Source organism: Petaurus breviceps, unplaced genomic scaffold (genome assembly GCF_028583685.1).
Source record: "Petaurus breviceps papuanus isolate PSGF00001 unplaced genomic scaffold, PetGlider_PUasm1.0 175, whole genome shotgun sequence".
Classification (NCBI taxonomy): Eukaryota; Metazoa; Chordata; class Mammalia; order Diprotodontia; family Petauridae; genus Petaurus; species Petaurus breviceps.
Window position 1 is genome coordinate 43,460,466 of NW_027185764.1, and position 21,914 is coordinate 43,482,379.

Here is a 21,914-nt window from a genome sequence, read left to right on the forward strand (position 1 = left end):
ACCTTGGGCAAGTTACTTAACCCCAATTGCCCTCCAAAAGGCAAAAAAAGAAAAGATATGCTATCTTCAGACTCTCCAGGGTCAGGGGTTACAGGTATACACCTCATGGGATCCTTACAACCATCTTGTGAGGTAGGTGTTATCATTCTTATTTTATGGATGATGAAATTGGCTGAAACAGGCTAAGCGATTTGCCCAGTCAAATAGACAGAAAGTATCTGAGGTATTTTTATTCCAAAAAGTACAGAAATAATAGGTATTTCTTCATTGAAGGACTTAGTAATAAGAGACAGGAGCAGAGTGGTTTATTAGTTCTCTTTACTTTTATTAGTCAAGTAATCACTGACTCCTCATTTACATATTCCTTAAAAAAGATAGTTAATTATTTTCATATTTCTGTGGCAGATAAATATTGTAATTATTTTTCTTACAGGTTGATCCTGTATTTTTTTTTTAAGCAATCAGGGTTAAGTAACTTACTCAAGGTTACACGGCCAGTTATTTCTGGGTGTGGTGCTGAGTGTCTGAGCCCGGATTTGATCCCCAGGTCATCCCGACACTGGGGCCGGTGCTCTTACTCGCTGAGCCACCTGGCCACCCTGATCCTGTATTTTTTATCTAATAATAAGAATATAAGCTCTTTGCCAGTGGGGACCATTTCTATTCTATTCTTTACAACACCTTAGCTTACTCTTCATAAAGTGCCCTTGACAAGTAACTGAATTCATCACTCACCATTTTCATTCTCAGATAATTTCATTGCTAAGATCCTTTGTTTCTAATTACAATATTTTGGAAGTTTCTGAAACCACATGACCATGACATTTTAGTTTCAGATATCATTCTTGGCCAAGGAAGAGGTGTATGTGGAAGGGGGAGCGACAAGGATAATAAAGCCTCATATAAGGTACATAGATGCTTTAAGTGATCTTAAGCGGCTTAGCCCAGCAAATCCCAGGATATTAAAGGACTTCGCCACTGTAGTCACTAAACAACTATACAAGCTATTAATCTTTGAAGACCTAAAGTCAATGGGAAAGGAGGGAAAAAAAAACAAAAACATAAACTGGAGATGGCCAAATTCCATAAATAAATAAAAAAACCAACACCAGAAAAGACAGAATACAGATAGGAAGACAGAAGAAAATCAATGTAAATTTTAAAATGGTTTGTGAGTCCTTGGAAAAGGAAGCAATGTTTTCATGGAGCCAAGATGGTTCATGAAGAATAAGCCATACCACACTAATCTTACTTCCATTTTTGAAAGGACTTGTAGATAGATTGATTGAAGAAAATACTTTAGAGATAGTATATCTGGATTTCAGCAAGATGAATGACAAAATTGTTCATGTTTCCTGGGTTAGATGGTAGTGCAAACAGGTGCATTCTTAGCTTGTTGACCAATAAGACCCACAGAATGTTATTTAATGGAGCTCAGCTAGCTGGGAAGTATCTATACTATCTCACAGATCTTTGATCTTTATTCTAGTTTTGTAGGATTTAGGACAGAAAGGGACATTAAAGATCATTTAGTCCAATTCCCTCATTTTAGATTTAAGGAAAATGAAGCACACAGAGGAAATGACTTGTCCTTGGAAAGTTAGGATTCAAATTAGGTTTACTGCCTTTACTACTATATCACTATACCAAATATATATACTATACCACAATATACATACATATATCAGACATATATAGAGATGTTTGGTATAGGGTGGTCTGAGAACTCAACACAAATATATACACATGTATATATGTATGATATATATCATACCAAACACATATGTGTATGATATGTATATATGTATACCTATGTGTATGTATATTCAGTGTTGTATTAATAACCTGAGAGAAGATAGAAAATGTAAATTTAACCCATTTACAGATGACACAGAGCTAGGAGAGACAGCTCATGCACGAGTGAGACATTTAGGTATCTGAGAAGGCATTACCTTATCAACTCTCATAGAACTCACCCATTAAACCTATTGTCCCTCTGTTGTTGTTGTTGAGTCATGTCTGATGCTGCTTGACCTCATTTGGAGTTTTCTTGTCAAAGATACTGGAGAGGTTTCCCATTTCCTTTTCTAGTCTTTTCACAGTTGAGGAAACTGAGGCAAATAGGGTTAAGTGACTTGCCCAGGGTCATACAGCTAATGTCTGAAAATGGATTTGAACTCAGGGAGATGACAGTATATTATGGGTAATGTGTTGACTGATGGACATTTTACACACCTGGGTTACAACCTTGGACTTAATCTTTAAAGGGAAGACAATAATGCTTGGAGATCAAAAGCGATGTGGGGGGGATACACTGAAACTCACTCATTTCCCTCAAGGGGCAATAGTTTCTACATTTTCAAGGGACAACATTGAGATACATCATTTGGCCCATAAAAAACCTTTGTATTGACACAACATATGTGTGATGACCAACTTTGATAGACTGGACTCTTCTCAGCAATGCAGTGATATAAGTCAATCCCAAAAGACTCATGATGGAGAGAAATATGTGCATCCAGAGAAAGAACTAGAAAGAACTGAGTCTATATCCAGGTGGAAGCAAAATACCTGATCTTTTTCCTTCTCTTATTTAGTTTTATGTCCTCTTTACCATTTTTCATTCCAGCTGGTACAATCCGTTCTTATAACCTGACTAATGTATAATGTGAAAGTAAAAAAAAAAAAACCTTTGGATTGGTTACTATAAGTGTAAAACTGAATTTCATCCTCTTACTGAGCCAAGAATCTTGTATCTCTCTAAGCTTCACTTGTACTTTATCTTTGATAGAGTTAAACGCTGCCTTCTTAGAGATGGAGGTACTATCCTGCTGGCAAACCCTCTAGAGTTTTCTTTTTTTCATTCAGCAGTCCTGAATTCCCCCATTATTTTCAGCAGGCCAATCCTGATGTTTGTGTGTATTCTGGCCCAGATGAGGTATTCTGCATGACATCTCTGAAAGCTTCCCACTCCTCTTCTGCTCCACTGTTGTCAACCATGTGTTGACTCAGTTTTCCTTCCAAAGTAGCAACAAACATTCTTACTCAGAGAAGCACTCTGATGTGCTGACATTAAGTCTTCTGGTAGTTATCTTGCCTTTGGCCTGCCACTTTTGTTGAATGCTGTGCCAATGCTTGCTGTGAGGATACACCCACGGATTTTTATTGCATTTGGATAAATGGAAAACAGTGTTGGTGATGAGACTAACAAATCTTCAGTAATAAGTGACCATTGCTCTTGCTATTTCTGACTCCATTACTCCCAAGGATTCCCTACCGTTGTGATGGCAAGCAAAGAAGTACTTAGTGCCTTGTTTCAGCTATTTAATTATTTAGCACCTTGCTTCAGTTCAAGTTTCTTTTAAGCCTTGCCCATGATTATACCAAGTTTTTGTTAAGAAACTGAACTTGTGAACCCCACAGTGGGAGGAACTTGCTGATACAACAGGAAGGGGCAAAACTAAGGGAGAAGCTAATAACCATATATGAGGAGAACCCCAAGCTGGGAGAGAGCAGAATTGAGAAGGGGAACTTTGTGGTGGCTAGGCACTCTGTTTGTCTGTTCTTTTGTGTTGATTTTTGTTTGTGATACTTTTGTACAGAAGCTCTGGGACCTTACTAAAAGCCCTGAAAGAGGATTTTCTTGTTTTCTGTTTACAGAAGTCCTAGAGGAGGGATTCAGAGGTCATGGGACTGTACTGACAATTTGTGTTGAGTTCTCAGACCTTGTATGTCAGTCTGTGTTGATTTCACAGGCAGATAGTGAATTGATGATGGTGCCAGCAATGTGTGTGAATGTTGTTTTGGCTCTTTTAAGCTTTGTCTTCCCAGAAACAGAAACTGTGAAGGACCTGAGATAGTCTGGATACTGTGAGCTTCAATATGGAACTGGACAAGGAACGGGATGAGGAGCTGAGAGCTGCTTACCTTTGAATCCAGGTGACACTTGGGTAGATTCAGGCAGGAGCTTGGACCATGGATGTGGAATCTGAAATTCAGCCTCAAGTTAAAATGAAAAGAACTCTTCTTGGATACTTAATGTTGACTGAGAAGATCATGATTTACCGTGACCTAGGGGTGGAGAACTTTGTACTTTGTGTCCTTAAGGCCTGCTCCTTAAGGATGATTGAGTTAAGGACTTACTGAATGATTGTACTTTGTGTCTCTTAAGGAGGATTGCTCCCTAAGGATGATTGAGTTAAGGATTTACTGAATGATATCTTTTGTTTAAAATTATGTGGCCACTTTGGTGAAAACTATGCAGCCACTTTAGTGATAACTTGTTATGTTATAACATAGTGAATGCTGTACTTTGGTTTCTGTGAATATTTTGCTTTAATTTACTGCTGAATAAATAGATAGTTGATTATACTATGAAAGCTGTCCACAGCACCAGTCCTCTGGAAAGCTGCTCGTGCTTGGCTTTTACAACCATGTCTGAGAGTCTGTGCCCATTGCATCTGAGTCACCCAGAAAAATGAGCTTATCCTCTTTTGAGATATTGATGACAAGGGTGTTGGGTCCCCGGTCCCAACTCCTTGCCTTGTCTTACCTTATACCAGGTCTTCGGACGTCTCCGGCTTCTTGTCTCCAAGGAGAACTTACCCCCAAAGAACACCCAGGACACGGAAAGTATGATGCAAAGCTGTTTATTCCATTATAACTTAACAGCACCACAAGCAAGCACAGGAACAGGCACAGGAACTAACTCACTTCCAGGCGGAACTGGAACTAACTGAACTCCCTCAACTCACTCTCTCAACTCGCAGAGCTCATTCAACTTCCTCTCTCTCCCCAATTTATAAGCCTTGTGGGGGCACACCTTGCAGGGCCAATCATGTTCTTTCCCGAGTACGAGACCAAGGAGCAACGTCCTTCCCGGAAGTCCTTTACGCACTGCCACGCAGAGTATCACTCTCGCGTCACTGTGCCCAAAACTCCCTTGTCCCTGGTTCGTTAACCTCCAGGCAAAGCTGTCCCAACAACGTCCCTCAGAAAGCCATGTGCACCCCCTCCGGCTGCCCCCTTGTCACCTGTCATGTGGGAGCCAATCGTGCACTCTCCCGAGTGCAGGGCAAAGGAGTATGTGTTAAGAGGAGTCTGTGTTTATGGGGCACGCTCAGTGCGGTCGGCCTTTCCCAACCCAGCAGAGTCGGCCCCCACGACCCTGCGCTCAATGCCATGTCGGCCTCCATATCTCCAAGCCCCTGCCCCTCAGAGGTCACGTGCACTTCCTCTGACATCTTGTGACTACCGCAGTGTCTCACACACTCACGGCTCTAACATAAGGGTCTCCAGGTCTTCATAAAATTTTTCTTTGACTTCATCAGGGTTCATTGTGGTGGAAGCATACATACTGATGATGGTGGTATGGCATTTTTTCTTCACTTTCCGCCCCTTTCTGCCTCCTAAGGATGCAATTGTCCAGGTGATTGCAAGGGGCAATCACATTGTCATGAGTCTATTGTTCCCTCCTTTTGGGAGGCATAGTTTTATTGCAAAAATTCTACCAGTTTCATGGTGTTCCCCATCACTATGGCCACTCCAGAAAAATATATATCCAACTCTGACTTTGGTAAACTGACTTTCATTTGTCAGCCTTGCTTCACTCAGGACTAATAATTTGGAGGTGATGTGTGCTGAGATCTCTCCCAAAAAGAGCTGTTCACCTTTCAGGTCTGCTGGATTTTTTGTTATCCATAAGCATGCACACCATGAGTGGAATCATCTTCATAAACGTTTTTGTACATTTTTGAGTGTGTTTTAACCACAGGGTGGGATTCCCACCTGCTGTGATATGCCAGCCAGGATTGGGTAAAGCAGACAATTTTAGGGCACTTTTTCTCTCCCCATCCTCACAACAGGAGGTAGGTGGGGTGGGCCTTTAAAAAGGCTGCTCAGATACCCAAGGGGCTGCTGAATGCCACTGCTGCTTCCATCCAGTGAGAAGACAATCAACCCTATGGCCTAGGCTGCCTGTACTGGGTTGTGATCATAGCTCCATTGCTACTTTGTCACTTGTCTGTTGCCATAGGACTTTGAGGTAGATAAAAATGGTAAAATAGTATGAGTGATATCTTTTGACTTGAGCATAAATTGGATTTAAGTAAGGCAGGGTTGCAAGTTGACTCACTTTCAGAGTGACTTTGAGTCATTGATATTCAATGGCAAAACAAAAATCAAGATTACTGGCCGTGGCCCAGGATGCAGAGGATTACTTTGGCATTTTTGACATCTGACCAAGCTCTGAGCACTCCACAGCATCTGCTTCAGCTGTCTTTATGGCCATTGGAACAAATTGTTCTCAAATACCCATTTCACCAGGGAAAAGCTTCTTGTGCTTGGGATAGACATACCCCTAACTCACCCAGGGGTTTGAGACCCCTCAGTAACTCCCAAACTGGGCTAGCCTATCTGCCAAAAAAAAAAAAACAAAGCAGGGTGTGGCCACTGCATTGGCTTCTTGAAGCCACAGGGGAGAATTGGATGAACTAAGTGAATACCAAAGATGGAAAGCGAAGAGCTCAGCAGCCCTCACGCCAGAGGTACTAATTTTCCCTAAACACCCTATGCCCTAACCTAAGTGCTGTAATGGGAATTTGAAGATCTTCTCTGCCCCTTTATAAGCCTAAGGGAATTTGAAGACCTTCCCTGCTTCAAAGATTTTCCCTGCCCCCTAATAAGCCAAACGTAATCACATGGAGTCAGTGGTGGGAGCAGTTTACTGAAGGGTGGAGCAGAGCCCACAGGAAGCTGGGAGTCACAGCAGGTAGAGATGGAGGGAGGAAAGTATGCACCCAGGCATTCAGCTAGGCTTATGAGTATTGGTTTGTGGGAAGGCAAAAGGATGATGTGGCTCTCTGTGGTGTTATGGCTTATTAACTTCTTTGCTACTATAACAAATTAGGCTTTCTGGTTTGGGGATTTGGTTTTCTGGTGTCTAAATAAATGTTTTGCTTCTGTCTTCTATATAGAGAGTGTGTTATATTTTGTGATTGTGCACTATGCCAGCATATTTACAGTGGCTGTCAGCACTGTGAATATTGCGTTGTCACTACAAGTACTTACATACAAACTAAAGGACCTTTCTCTTTGTTTATGGAGATCTAGACATGAGTCACATTCTGATGATTCCAGAAGAAACCCTGAGTAGGAATAAGATGAACCAAAAAGTAATTATTGGATAGCCTCCCAAGAATGCAATTGTCCATGTGAACTTTTCTTTGAAGCTTTATTTCTTGGCCACGGATTTACAGTAGCAAGATTAAATTCAACAATCAAAATCACCTAGGTTCAAAGAAAAAAAAATGCTTAACCTTTTCAGTTGAATACTGTTCAATGACATAATATCATTACCAAAATAGTGAATTTGATCATAAGTAGAATTAATATAAATAATGCCAAGAACAAAGAAGGTAAAAATACTATTGCAATTAAAAAAAGAAATATAAAATCCTTGAGTGCAGAAACTATTTCATTTTTGTCTTTGTATTCTTTTTGTTTTCAAATCCTTACCACCTAGCATAATGCCTAGCACATAATAAGTGTTTCATAAAAATTTATTGATGGATTTGTATTACTTTTTTGTTAATAATATTGCTAATACTTAATATTACACGTTAATACTTAGAGCGTTAGGGATAATAGGGTAGAAATAGTTTCATCTTTTTCTAGATATGGATTTCCAGCTCTAGCAACTGTAGATAAATTAAGGGATAGAATTCAGGCCATTGTTAATATTAATACTAAAACTAATATTGTTAATATATTATTAAATACATTAATTAATGCTTACTAACCACTTACATATGTTATCTCACTTGATCCTCATGAGAGTCCTACAAGGCACATATTATTATCCCCATTTGATAAATGAGGAACTGAAGAGTAAGAAGGTTAAATGACTTGCCACATGACTAGAAAGTGCCTGATGTAGGATTCGACCTCTTGATAGAGTCTATGGCTCTATCCACCCTGCCACCCCTCTGACATAAAGGGGATCCATGTCTGGAGTACGGGGTTAGAATAAATGACAAGACTCTATGCTGCTAAGACAGCCTAAAGCAGAAAAGGTGAAAAAAGTTGCTACAGAGGCTGCTCTAAAAAAACAAAGAGGTAAAAACAAAACCTAGAGCTCTTATTTTCCCAAATGGTGGAAACATTCTAATTCACAATCCCTTTCTCTCTTTTCTCCCACAGACCAAGCTGCAGTGTCCCTAGACCCACCAAGTAACATGTATAACCTTGGCATAGATGGGGTAATTTGGGCCAATCCTGTGGATCAATCTCCAAGAATGTATTGAGTGCCTGTTCAGTAAATGCCAACCATTGGCAAAAGACACCATACAGGACATGAAAGGAGGTTAAGACCCACTGTCCTTCTGGGAACTTATAAAACAACTCAGCAATTCTTCTTCTGAAGATGGGTCTAAGGACTGTTAAAATATCAATGGCCTAAATATTCTGTAAAGCATTAATTCCCTGAAAGTAGAAATCCTAGTCTTTAACCGAGGTCTAGTAAAGATGGTCATAGTGAAGAAATACATGTCTCGCATCATTTTGAACATGGGAAATAAAGGAATTTGTTTTGCTTGCTAAAATGTATTTGTTTTATAAGAATTATTATTTTTCTTTGCTAATGAAAGAGGTAGAAGGGAACAAAAGAAATGTATGATGATAAAAAATTAATTTAAATAAAAGAAATATAGGTTTCAGAAAAGTTGAAATACACAGAGAAGTTAACCTATAGGACCAGTCACAAAATGCAGCATTAGTTTAGAAGAAAATTCACACTGTTTGACAGGGCAAGAGAGTTGGGGAAGAATAAGGGAGGAATAGTTCCCTCTTTTTCTATATACTGATTTCCAACTCCAACTACTATAGATATATGAAGGGAGAGGTCTAGGCCCATGATCCAACTCCATTGTTTGAAATAAAGGTAATACAATAGAAGGAGTGGGAACAGAAGGTGGGCACTGGGTGTCAGTATGCCAAACCCATGCTCTCTGTATGTCTATGACAGTAGTGTTTGTGAAAAATGCAAAGTAATATATTACAAAGGAGATGTTCACTAAAAGGCTTGCCTTCAGGTTTAAAAAAATAGTCAATACACGTATGGTTAAATGTTGTTTCACCTACCAGATTATTTGGGAGAGAGAAATATGTTGATTGTAGCTACAATATAGTCTTGAATTACTGTTTTTTTATTTGTAATTTTGGTTTTAAAAAAGCAAAACAAAATAAAAATCATATTCTATAACAGAGGTGTCAAACCCAATGCCTCCACTGTTCCCAATGCAGCTGGAAACAGATTAAAATGCCATTGGGAAATACTTAACAAAAATAAATTGAAAAATACAGTAAAACATAGATAATGTTAAAATCTGATTTTCTAAGTCAATATACACCTGTAGAAATCTTCGTGTACTTTTTAGCAGCCCATTTAAGTTTGACACTGGGGGAGGAGGAAGAGTGAGGATAAGCCATGGCAATGGTTCATGAACTTGAGACAGAGAAGTGATTGGAAAAGATATATGGTGTCTCTTGCCTTAAGGATGTGATGTCACAAGATCATTAGCCTGGTGTTCAAGGTCTTCCATCTTGTGGCACCACACGACAATTTGTCCTTACTTCACTCTACTACCTTTCATATGTAACCAGCAGTTGCCTCTGCTCTAGAAGACAAATTTGGTTGAGGAGGGCTTCCCCTCCTCCCAGTAGAAAAGGCAGAGCTGATTCTTCCCAAACAAAATGCTTAAGGAGCTTTTTAAAGTATTTTTGTTCATGCCATTTACTACACCTGAAATTTGCATCCCATCCATTCCCCCAATTTAAAAAAACCTACCACTGCCTTTACATACATCCTTTAAGGCCTATGCAGTGAAGCTTTTAATAATTTTTCTTCATCCTTAAAATTTAGAAATTAATCTTTTTCACATGTTGTACTTATGATCATAGATTCAGAATCACAGGTGACCTCTGAGGTCATCTATTCTAGCCACTTCATGTTATCAATAAGGAAACTGAGGCCCAAAAAGTTTAATTTATTTAATAAATACCTATTAAGTATGTGCTGTGTGGAAGGCACTGAGAATACAAAGAAAAAAAATGAAACCCCACTCTCAAAGGACTCAAGTTCAGTGGTGGGAAAAGACAAGTATATAGGTAAGCAAATATAAAATATATGCCAATTAATATGACTGGGGTGGGAAGAGGGATGTAGGTCTAACTACTGAAAGGATAAGGAACTAAAGAGATAGCATTCAAGCTGAACATTAAGATACTTCCCAGGTCACACAGATAGTAAGTGACAGAAGATTTGAGTCCTGGTCCTTGGATTCCAAATCCACTGTAATATGGAATGACAATGAACTCAGATGTTGGGAAAGATTGAAGGCAAAGGGAAAAGGGGATGGCAGAGGATGAGATGGATAGTGTCATGGAAGGAACCGACATGAGCTTGGACAGATTTCAAGAGCTTGTCAGGCTGTGGTCCATGGGATCATGAAGAACTGGACAAGATTGACCACCTAAACAGCGGCATAGTTCTACTTATCAATCTTGTAATTCCCAGGCTACTACTCTTTCTTCTATTAGAATATAAGTTCCTTCAAGGTCAAGCTTGACTCACTTTCATCTTTGTATGCCCAGACTTACCACAGTGTTTGGCACATAGTATAGGTGCCTAAAAATTGTTTTTCATTTCATTTATACAGTTCTGACTTCTTTCCTATGCCCTGGTTCTATTTTGTTTTATATTCATAAGTACATGTGGTGGAATCTACCACCTCCAACATTAGTAGGATATTATAGAGTCCAATGAAGATGGGCCAGTTCTCTAATTATCTTTGTATCTTCCATAGAAGCAAGGAGAAGTGTTCTTCATATAGAAGGAAGCAAGTTAAAATGAAATTAAATGCATCGAATTGAATTGAATTGTTATTGAAAGTTATCTTTTTGGACAAGTATTTTTACTTTACTGGTCCTTTGGACAACAACATTGATTTTGGTACTTAGCCTTTAACGACTATTGCTTATGTGACATCAAATAATAGAAATTCCAAAGAAAGGGATGCAGAAGTTATCCTGTATTTCATTTCCCACAGACTTTGATGCACTGAGGACCCAGACATTTAATATCATTTTGGTTCTCCTTGTAAAAATTCAAAACAGATTCTATTTCCTTTAATTTCCCTGTCTTGTTCACTAGCAAGATAGTAGGTAACCTTTTCAGCAAAGGCAGGATTTTTAATTTTAACTCTGCAAGTCACTCTCTTAGCCTGCAGAACTGTTAAAAACACTCCAGTCTCCTGGGATCTGGTGACGTTCACAAAATGAGGACTGGGATGGAGAAGAAAGAAGGGAGGAAAATGGAGACGCAAAGAAGGTTAATATGATGTTTTATGCATTGAGATTAATTTAAATATAGTTACTAAATGTTACGAAGATGATTATATTGATTCTCAATGATAAGTTTTAAATTTTTTTTAAAGAAGCAAGAGAGAGAAGAGGAGCACATGAATCTATCCTCATTCTGAACCATAAACACATCTTACAGGGTTCAGTTTTCCCATCTGTCAATTTAAAATAGTGAAAAGACTGAAACTGAGGAAGTATCTTAGAAGTTGGTTTCGCCTATATGAAGTCTAATATATTTTAATCCATTTTCTACAGAAAAAAATCTAATCTATTGCAATGGAAGCTAGGAAATTATTAATATTTTATCTTTTATAACAGAAGGGGATTCATTAATAATCACTTGTTTTATCAGCTGTTTTCCTGAAAAGGCTTTGTTACAGCGTATTTGTGGAGATCAGTACACACTCCATTTAGTTTCTTTGAAAGACCCGTCTCTTTGTTTAATGCTCAATAAAGAGTATGTTGCCTTCCCGGTGGCTATTTGGGGAGCTGATGTGCAAAAATCTTTTCTTCAGTTTACTAATTTCCAGGGTAATAGGGTTTCCCTGATTCATGAGCATTAGTCATTACTGACATTTTTAGTACTAACCTAATCAAGCTTCAGATTGATAGAGCTTCAACATGTTTTGGTTAATGTACTGACACTGTCCTTTGTGTATTTTACTTAAGCAAAGATGGTGAGAATAAAATACAGTAAAAGAAACTGGGCTTCATTTCTGAATTTTTTCCACCCAAATAATTTTCCTGAATTTCTCTTATCAATATTAAAAAGCAAGTCATTATATTACAATGAGGGTCATACTCTGACAACACTATTAGTCTACCAGTAATCCAGTTAGAACTCAAAAAAAATTGCCCTCTAGGCCTTTACATATCTTTTCCCCTTTCAAAAATGAATAGAAGTAGAGAGGTACAGAAAAGATAGCAAAAAAAAAAAGACTTCCTGTCTCCCCATTGTAAAAAAACAAACAAAGGGATTTCACAGGATGCTCATAGAGATGACTAAAACAACCTAGGGGTTTGACAGACTTTAATCAAAAGTTGACCGTCACAATTTAAAAAAAAAGAAATATTTTAATCTATGATTTGGGAGTGGTAAGCAAAATGTTAAGTGTGGGGAGAAATGGATATAACTGCTTTGGCAGCCCAACTAGTGGCCAAATAGCCCAAATTAGTGTTTTTAATGTAATACCATGAAATTAATCAGAGCCTGCCTATATAATCCAAATAAGCAGGTCACATCAGAAATCATATGTTCGTGTTGGTCACTCCAATGCTACCAGTTTGGGTAGATATGCTCCACTGAGTAAGTATCAGCAGCTAAAACAGACCCTAAGTTTAAAATGACTCGCTGTCCAAGGAAATGGTCCTGAGCACTAAGGAGGAAGCATCTGACTTCTCCCAGGTATTATATGTATGTGTAGATAGATAAATATGTTTATGTATGTATATGTGAATATGTATACACACATATACACACATTGTATAGATGTAATACATGTATGTAGATGCATATATACATATATACACATGTATCCTACATTGGCAACATATTAGAAAGTCATACAGACATGGCTTCCACAAAATTAAAACTATGGAGAAATAAATCAGATAGTCACTTTTTGGCCCAATGGCCCTACTCACCATTTTTGTAACTTTCCAGGGAAAAAAGAGTTACTTTTTCCCTGGCTCACTGCCATACATGTGTTGTCTTTCTCAGAACGTAAGCAACTTGAGGCCATGGATGGCTGTGATGTTTGCATTTGCATCTCTATCCTTTAGCATGGTACCTGACGCAGTAAATGCCTAATAAATGCTTTTTCATTTGTTAAACCATAGTTAACCAGAAAATTACTTGGAGCTGATGGTTTGGTTTTTGGTTGTTTGGCAGGGGGGGGGAGGGGTGGCATTGTGAATGTGAGAGGGGTCACATAATGAGAGAATTTATGCTCTTTTTATAAATGCATGTTTTAGTGCCTGAAAGTTCCATTCTTCATGATATGTGTATTCTTATCTTATCCTAAGTCATTGTACATATTACAGTAAAGGCTAAGATCTTTTAGTAGACACTAACAGTAACCTAATAATGATAACAGGCAGCTAGGTGACCCAGTGGTTAAAGTAGAGGATCTAGAGTCAGGAAGATCTGAGTTCAAATCCATTCTCAGATATTCACTAGCTATGTGACTCTGGGTGAGTCACTTAAACTCTTTTTGCCTCAGTCTCCTCATCTATAAAATGACCTGGAGAAGGAAATGGCAAACCACTCTAGTATCTTTGTCAAGAAAACCCCACAAGGGGTCACGAAGAGTTGGACATGACTGGAAAAAAAAAATACTAAACAACAAAATGGTAACCCACAAGAAGAGGAACTTTCCAATTTAACCAATGCACACAAATGGCATGCTCTGCTTTTTCCTTCATTTACATGCCTGGGTCTCCTTCTCTTTATTTAGGTGGGTTGTTTGGGGAATTTTTGTTTTGTTTTGTTTTTTCAGTAACTAAGGCCAGATGTCATTTATTAAGAACCCTATAAGTGCCGTAATTGGCAAGATGGCAAGGACTTCTAAGGAAGGAAAAAATTGTCAAATTTATAATCCTTAAAGTTAAATCAAGATAAGAAGACAGAAACATGTCACAAGGTAAAAGGGCTAAGAAATAACATTAGGGAGTTGAAATATATAAAGCTCCCACTCACCCTACCTTCCCCCTAGTTCATCCTGTCTAGGTGGGTCTAGCCTGTGAAAACAGGCTTGGTTTCAAAGTCCAGATGTAGAGGCCCCTACTCTGTCCCACCAGTCAGATGCACAGAGTGAATCCTCTAAACCCTAGAAGAAGCAGAAGACATTGATCTTACAGAGATAGGCATAGAAAAAGGAATGCAACTATGTCAGGGCAAAAGCAGAAGACTGGTAGACTAGAGCTGATGAGAGGGGAAGGGGCTCTCACGTGAAAGGGAAAGAGGACTAGAAATCTAGCTGTGTTTAGTCCTCACCCTTTAGAACTTACTCAGGGTAGAAAGTCTGGTAGATAGAGGAGGCTAAAGAAGCTCAGACTCAGGAGTCTGTGCAGTAGAAAACGTGTGTGGATGAGACTAGTAGGAAGATTAGGGGTCAAACAATGAGTAAGGAAACAAAAGCAAGAGAAAAGGTTGAAATGCAAGAAGTGAGAAGGTTATGTATGTATAAACCTAAATCCCAAACAAACAAACAGACAAGACTTACAAAGATAGAACAGAAAATGAGTAAATTTTTAAAGAGACTATAACCTAATGACTAAGCGTTAATAATTTAAATGAAAATGAACCAGAGTTACCAGTGAAAAAGAGACTGAGATTATATCTGTGATTTCACTGACATAGGTAGCACTTGTGGTTGAAGAAATGCCCTCTTACTGATACACGTGGTCACATTCTCTCTGTCTATGGTGCCTAAAACCTATGGTCTTAAAAAGTTTCCTATAGTACTAAGAGGTCAAGCATTTTGCCCAGAGTAGTAAAATTACTGTGTGTCAGAGGTGGGTCTTGAACTCACAGCATCTACCCCCTCAACAAAGTAATCATAAAGAAGAAGAGGGATAGGGAGAGATCTACTAATGTAGACACAAAACAAAGGAGGAGTTCAATTTCTGTACTCCAGCAGTGCAACCTTTCATGGGGGGACAAAGAGAAGGTAAAGAAAGGATGTGAAGGTACATAGCTTGGAAATGGGAGAATAGAATTCACAATACCCTAAAAGGGGATAGAAATAAAGAAGAGAACATATTAAGTGAACATTTCTTGGAAAAGAGCACCAGAAAAGAATGTCACTTAAATTAAAACTCAGACCTAGCTTCAAGGTCAACTCTTTAACCACTGTCATATCAGTTATCATAAAAGAAATAGAAATTAAAATAATCAACTCTGGGGATCTTCAAGACATCATAGGGGAAAAAGAGCAAGAAACCCTAAAATAATTCAAGAAAGAAACAAAAATTTCTAAGAGAGGATGTTAGAATGAAAATTAGGTCAGAAATCAGAGTTCTAAGAGCAGAGATAAAAAAGAGACCATTTATAATACATAGAATTTTTCCAAAGAAATAAGGAGGGGTTATAAAAAGTATAGTGACTTTTTGGAACTCAAAAATTGAGAGTGGAAAAAGTAGAAAAGAATCAAAATATATATTAAAAACAAAAATAAAACATTTGTTCTATCCAAGAGAACTGACTTGAAGATAAGAAAAAGAGGTAATTTCAGAGTCATAGGTATTCCAGAAAAGCATAGTATATTAAACAACCCAAACATTAATAGTACCAATATTGATAATAATAACAACGGTCCAAAAGTATTTTAGTACAGGCAACAAATGACTGATTAATTGAATCTGTAGCATGCACAGGGCCCACACTACATTAAACCTGTTTCAACAGACAGTCTAACCCAGGTTGAGGGTAACTAACAGGCTTCAAACCCATTGGTGAATTAGGGGGTTGTCTAGCCCAAGCATGTGAAGACTTCCCCCAATAGGAATGGGCAGATGAGAGTAATTTGTTCCAATGGCCATGAAGGTGGCTGAAGCTGGTTCTGTAGATTGCTTAGAGTCTGGTCAGATATCAAAGATGCCAAGGTCATCCACTGCATCCTGGGCCATCACTGGTTGCTCTGATTTTTGTCCTGCCTTTGGACATTGATGACTCTGGAAAAGAAAGTGAGGCTGATGACTTTGTACAACTCTGCCTCACTTAAATCAAATTCACATGGAAGTCAAGATCTTACCCTGCGTTGCCATTGGTCATCTTTGAAAATGAGGGCAAACAACAATAACAATAACAACAACAAAACATATTGCTAACACGGAAACCATCGAACTACAGAATCAAAGAATGTATACGTTTCATTTAAGAATTTCACTGCCAATTGAAAAATATTTCAACTAGACATCAGACTGCCCTTCTGCTATAAAAGAAATAACTCAGAATCACTGCACATACATGAGGATTGAAGAGAAAGATCACAGTAAGATATTTCTAAAAGTAAAAGCTTGGGATTCAACTCAAAATAAGACTGAAAAAAATTAGCCTAATCATCATGAAAAATAAGGGCCTTCAAAAAAAAGATTATATATTTGAAGTTTAGAAGGAGCTTAGAAACCATGAAGACCAACTCCCTCATTTTCCAGATGAGGAAACTGAGGAACAGAAAGATTAAGTGACTCTCTCGGGGTCACATTGCTAGGATGTATCTGAGGCATGAGTCATAGTCTTTCTACCAGGAAACCCACTGCCCTATTTGTCCTGTCATTTGAGATATTGATGAATAAAATGAACAGAGCATTCAACATAGAGACACTGCAAACAAGAAAAACAGTAAAGAGGAAAATAAGTACAATTATCAAAAAAGATTATGCAACAAAAGTAGTTAATTCAATCATGTTTCTACGGTTTTTTAAAGAAATTGAGATAAAAAAAGGAAAAAAAGGTTCATAAAGGAACAAAAAAAATCTTAAGGACTAAATTAATGAGATTTTAAAGGGAAAAATGAGAAACTAATTTAAATATTCTGTGAAATTAATACTCTCTAATATGTGAATCAATATTTTTTGGAGAACTGTGAGAATAACAAAGTGGGAAGATACGCCAGTAAGGAGAAGTGAGACAAAGATAGAAGAGAGCTGGAGATGCCCTCCCATCAAGTTTAGATGTGAATAGAGAACAGAAAGGATAGAAATTTCTGCAGTCTTTTGGTAAGTTTGAGGCACAGGAGAGTAGAGTAAGAAAGGAAATTAATCTCACCATACAGATTGTTCCCATTGGGAAAATGCTTGATAGATCAATACTTCATAATGGATTATGTCGAGGACATATAAGTACCTTAGGATAACACTTACTCCAAGCAAGGACTTTGCTTTCTATTCTCACATCCCCCCAAAGCAAAGGGAATGTAGGTGACTTGATGTGAAATGTGCCAAGGATAGTTGGGAAGTTATAGATCAAGAAGAACACATTAAGTCCACAGCATCCCTCCCCCCCCCAACAAATTAATCATAAAGAAGAAAAGGGATAAGGAGAAATCTACTAACCTAGACACAAAACAGAGGAGGAGTTCAATTTTTGTACTCCAAATTGCAAGAAAGAGAGGGTAAAGAAAGAATGTGAAGGTACAAAGTTCATAAATGGAAGAATAGAATTCATAATATCCTAAAAGGGGATAGAAATAAAGAAGAGAACATAGTAAATGAGCACTTCTTGGAAAAGAGCACCAAAAAAGAATGTCACTTAAATTAAAAGGTTGGACAGAGAACTGGGAGAGAGAGAATATTTTTTAACCATATCCTAATCTGGTCATACTTACATAATACATACATATATCTATATACGTATGTATACATATATGTATATATATAAATGAACATATATACATGTATTGTGGGCATATATTATGGAGAAAGAAAGGAAGAAAGAAAGAAAGAAAGAAAGAAAGAAAGAAAGAAAGAAAGAAAGAAAGAAAGAAAGAAAGAAAGAAAGAAAGAAAGAAAGAAAGAAAGAAAGAAAGAAAGAAAGAAAGAAAGAAAGAAAGAAAGAAAGAAAGAAAGGAAGGAAGGAAGGAAGGAAGGAAGGGAGAGGGAGGGAGGGAGGAAGGAAGGAAGGAAACAATTTATGTAAATTCAAGGAACTTGGAACAGGATAGGCAAATGAACCTGGTAGGTGACTTAAAGGAAAAAGTTGCCATCAAACTAGTATAAGCAAGATCAAGCACAAGAAAAATGTGATTTCAAAAAGGAATGAATAAAGTTAATATGAAGGAAATATATGGTATATGGAAGAAGACACAAGCCTAATAATGATGATGTTGTTGAGCACAACTTCACCCTTCCCTCCCCCAATTGATCCATGAGCAGGAATTTCAGCCTAGGATAAAATCCCTGCTCCATACTCCCCTGTCCCCTGCCCCTACCTACCCACCTATCAAATATTCCCCACCTCCGCCCATTCTAGGTTCCCTGTCCCTCAGCCTAGGGTAAAACTTCGCTGGCATGGGAAATTCAAATATACACTGACCAATCACTGATTGTAGCTTCAACTTACATAACCTGACTATTGTAATATCTTTTAAAACCAGCACATTTTCCATGCCAACTCACTGTCTGATCTGGGTATGTGACCCTGGCAGTCCCGCGGTAATAAAATCCACTTCCAAATTTTATTCTTAGGGATCTTCTTTCTCGCTCCTTTCAGTGCTCTATAATGTCAAATGAGAATTATTGAATGATGCAGCAAAATAAAACAGTGACAGAATACATAAAAAATACAATTTTCTCTATAGGAGAAGCATGTCTAAAAAAATTAAGATATATATAGAATAAAAATAAGAGACTTGAAAAGAATATACTTGTAATAGTAATGGAATTTAAAGATCCCCCTGTATTGGCTTGGTTTTAGGGTTGAGTGTTGAAACCCAGTGCTTGTGAATCCCACTTGTGGGATGGACTTGTTGATGTAAAAAAAGAGGACTGAACTGAGAGGAGCTGGTGCCATGGATTTAAAGAGAGGTAGAAGAACTTTTGGAAGCAGCATTGTGGAGGCAGAGAGACAGAGAGACAGAGAGAGGGAGGGAGAGAGAGAGAGAGAGAGAGAGAGAGAGAGAGAGAGAGAGAGAGAGGGCCAGTTTGAGCTGCCCAGGACTTTTGAGGGCTGCCACCCAGAGCTGCCAAGGACTGAGGAGACATGGCTGTGATGCTGGTATTTTGTCTGTCTGTTTTGATGTTGTATTGCCAGATTCATCCACTGGTGAAGGACAGTGCTGTTGTTGCAGAGGTTCTGGAACACTACTGCTGGTTCAGAAGCCCTGAAAAAGGGTTTTCTTGTTGTATGTTACAAAAATCCTGGAAGAGGGTTTTGCTGATATTTTCAGGGGTCCTAAGACTGTTCTGCAGGCAGAGAGTGAATTGATGAGGACACTGGCAATGTATATTGTGGCTTTTCTAAGCTTTGTCTCCCCAGGAGCAGAAATTGCTGAGAACCTGCCTCAGGTCAAGATGAAGAAAAGAACTTTCTTTGGGTACTAAATTCTGTGATGATATCTTAACCTTGCTGTAGGTCAGGGGTAGATGGTCTTTGTGCTCTCCACTGCCCCTTTTGAGAAGGTGCTTGGCGTTAACTGATGATAATTGTAATTCAGTTGTGATCCAGGGATGGGAAACTTTTTTACTTTTTTTGTGCTCTGTGACTGACCAAATAAATGTACTTTTTTATGATTGGAAACTGATCTCCATTTGAGAAGAGAGACTTTGTGATTGACTAAATGAATGTACTTTCCAGGGGTGGAGTAGTACTTGGAAATCATTGAATCACTCTTGGTGAATGCTGTATTTTGATTTTTCTCTGTTCTTTGAATGTTTTGCCTTAATTTGTCACTGAATAAAATGGAGAGTTACTATGCTGGTATTCTGAACCTTGTAAGTTGCCTTTGCTTGGCATTAAAATATATTGTTAATGTATTTTTGCCAAGTAAGGGACATGAAAGATCTTGGAGCTGAATGTTATGGTTATGGGATTTAAAGCTCTTCCATGCCCCTTGAACTTGCTGACATAGCAGGAAGGGGTGGGGCAAGAGGAAGTAGAAGCCAAGCTAGAGCACATGAGGCTACTAGAAGCATGGTGGCAGCAGCAATGGCAGTGGCGGCAGCAGCGGTGGTGGCAAAGCAAACTCCTGTTTTTGAGCCAGCCAGAATTTCTGCTAAGGACTCCTGCTGAGGACTGCCAGGGACGGGAACTATGGGGGGCTGGAGCTGCTGGGAGCACACTTCGAGGATGTTGAGAAGTTGCTGTGAGTGGGGAGAGGAGGATCTTTGCCTGAGGTAGCCTGTTCTGTTTTGAAGTCTTGAGAATGAGGGTGTTTACTACATTAACTATGTGTGCCAACTTCATAACTACTGTGATGGCTTTGATCTTCCAGTTTTGGAACTCAGTTTTCTGGTATTTGGATAAATGTTCTAGCTTTATTCCCCATGTAGAGAGTCTGGTATATTTTGTGATTAATAACAATATCAGCATATTTATAGTTACCCTAGTCATTGTGAATACTGCATTGTTGATGCAATACTATTCATCAGGTTCACATTACAATGATAATATAGGAGAAAAATTAAAATTTATAATATCAAGAAAATTGCATAAGGAAATATTATTCTTAGGATCATAGAAAATAAAGTGATACCATTAAATATATTTGCAGCAAATGATATGACATCCAAATTCACAAATCAAAAACTAACAGATTTTTAAAATACAGATAAACAATATTGGAATTTTTTTCTCTAAATACATCTAAAATATATATAGTCAAAAAGCAGAAATATATTTATATATAATATATAAGCAAAAAGCAGAAAGGACAAAAATGAAAATAAAAAACTGATCAGACTATTAGAGAAATTATATCTCAATGACTTATGGCATCTTCTGAATGGGACACTCAAAAATATATATTTCTCAGCAACATATGGTTCTTTTATAAAAACAAACCATGTGCTAGGGAACAGATCAATTGTCTCATATTTGTCAAAAGAAAGAAATACTAAATACATCCTTTGCAGACTATAGCACAATTAAATAATAATACAGACAGCGAAACAAAAACTTAATAACATCTTGAATTAGGATTGGATCAAAAAACAAATCTTAGAGCCAACAACTGCATGAAAAAGAATAACAATGAGAAAACATGCCAAAATTTGGGGATGCAACCAAAGAGAGGTGTCAGAGAAAAAAATATCATTTTTGAAAACGTACATTTTAAGAGAAATAGAAAAAGAGGATTAAGAAATTGAGTATTTTGTATCTTAAAAAAGCAAAACAAAGAAATCAGCAAGTTAACAAACCCAAATGAAACATAAAAAAAGAAATCTTGAAAATTAGAAGACAACTATGGAAATGAAAATAACTATAGGAATGATAAACTCAATTTTGATTCTCTGAAAAAAACTAATGAAATCAATATTATCAATTATCAAGTAAGCCGATAAAGAAAAAAGAGACAGAAAACCAAGTTATTAACTTAAAAAAACCTTAAAGTTAAGGAGAAAGAAAAAGAATTATTCTAAATAATTATATGTAATACAACTGATCATCTGATGTTAGATGATTAGATATATTATTAGATAGATAGATGTTTACCTACAAAATAATAAATTCCATAATTGAAAAATAATCAGAAATAATGATCTAAAACAACCTATTCTCAGACAGAAAAATTGAAAAAAGACATAAAGGAACTAATAAAGAAAAAAATCCTATCTATGTAGGTTTATAAGTGAATACAATTAAATGTTTACAGATCAAGTAATACCACTGATACAAAAAATATTCTTAATAAGCAACAAAGCATTTGCCAAAGACCTTTTGTGAGACAAATGTAGTCATACTATATAAACCAATGGATGATAAAAACAGAGTAAGAAAATTTTAATCAACTATCACTCATGAATATTGATAAAATGTTCAATAATAACATCATAAT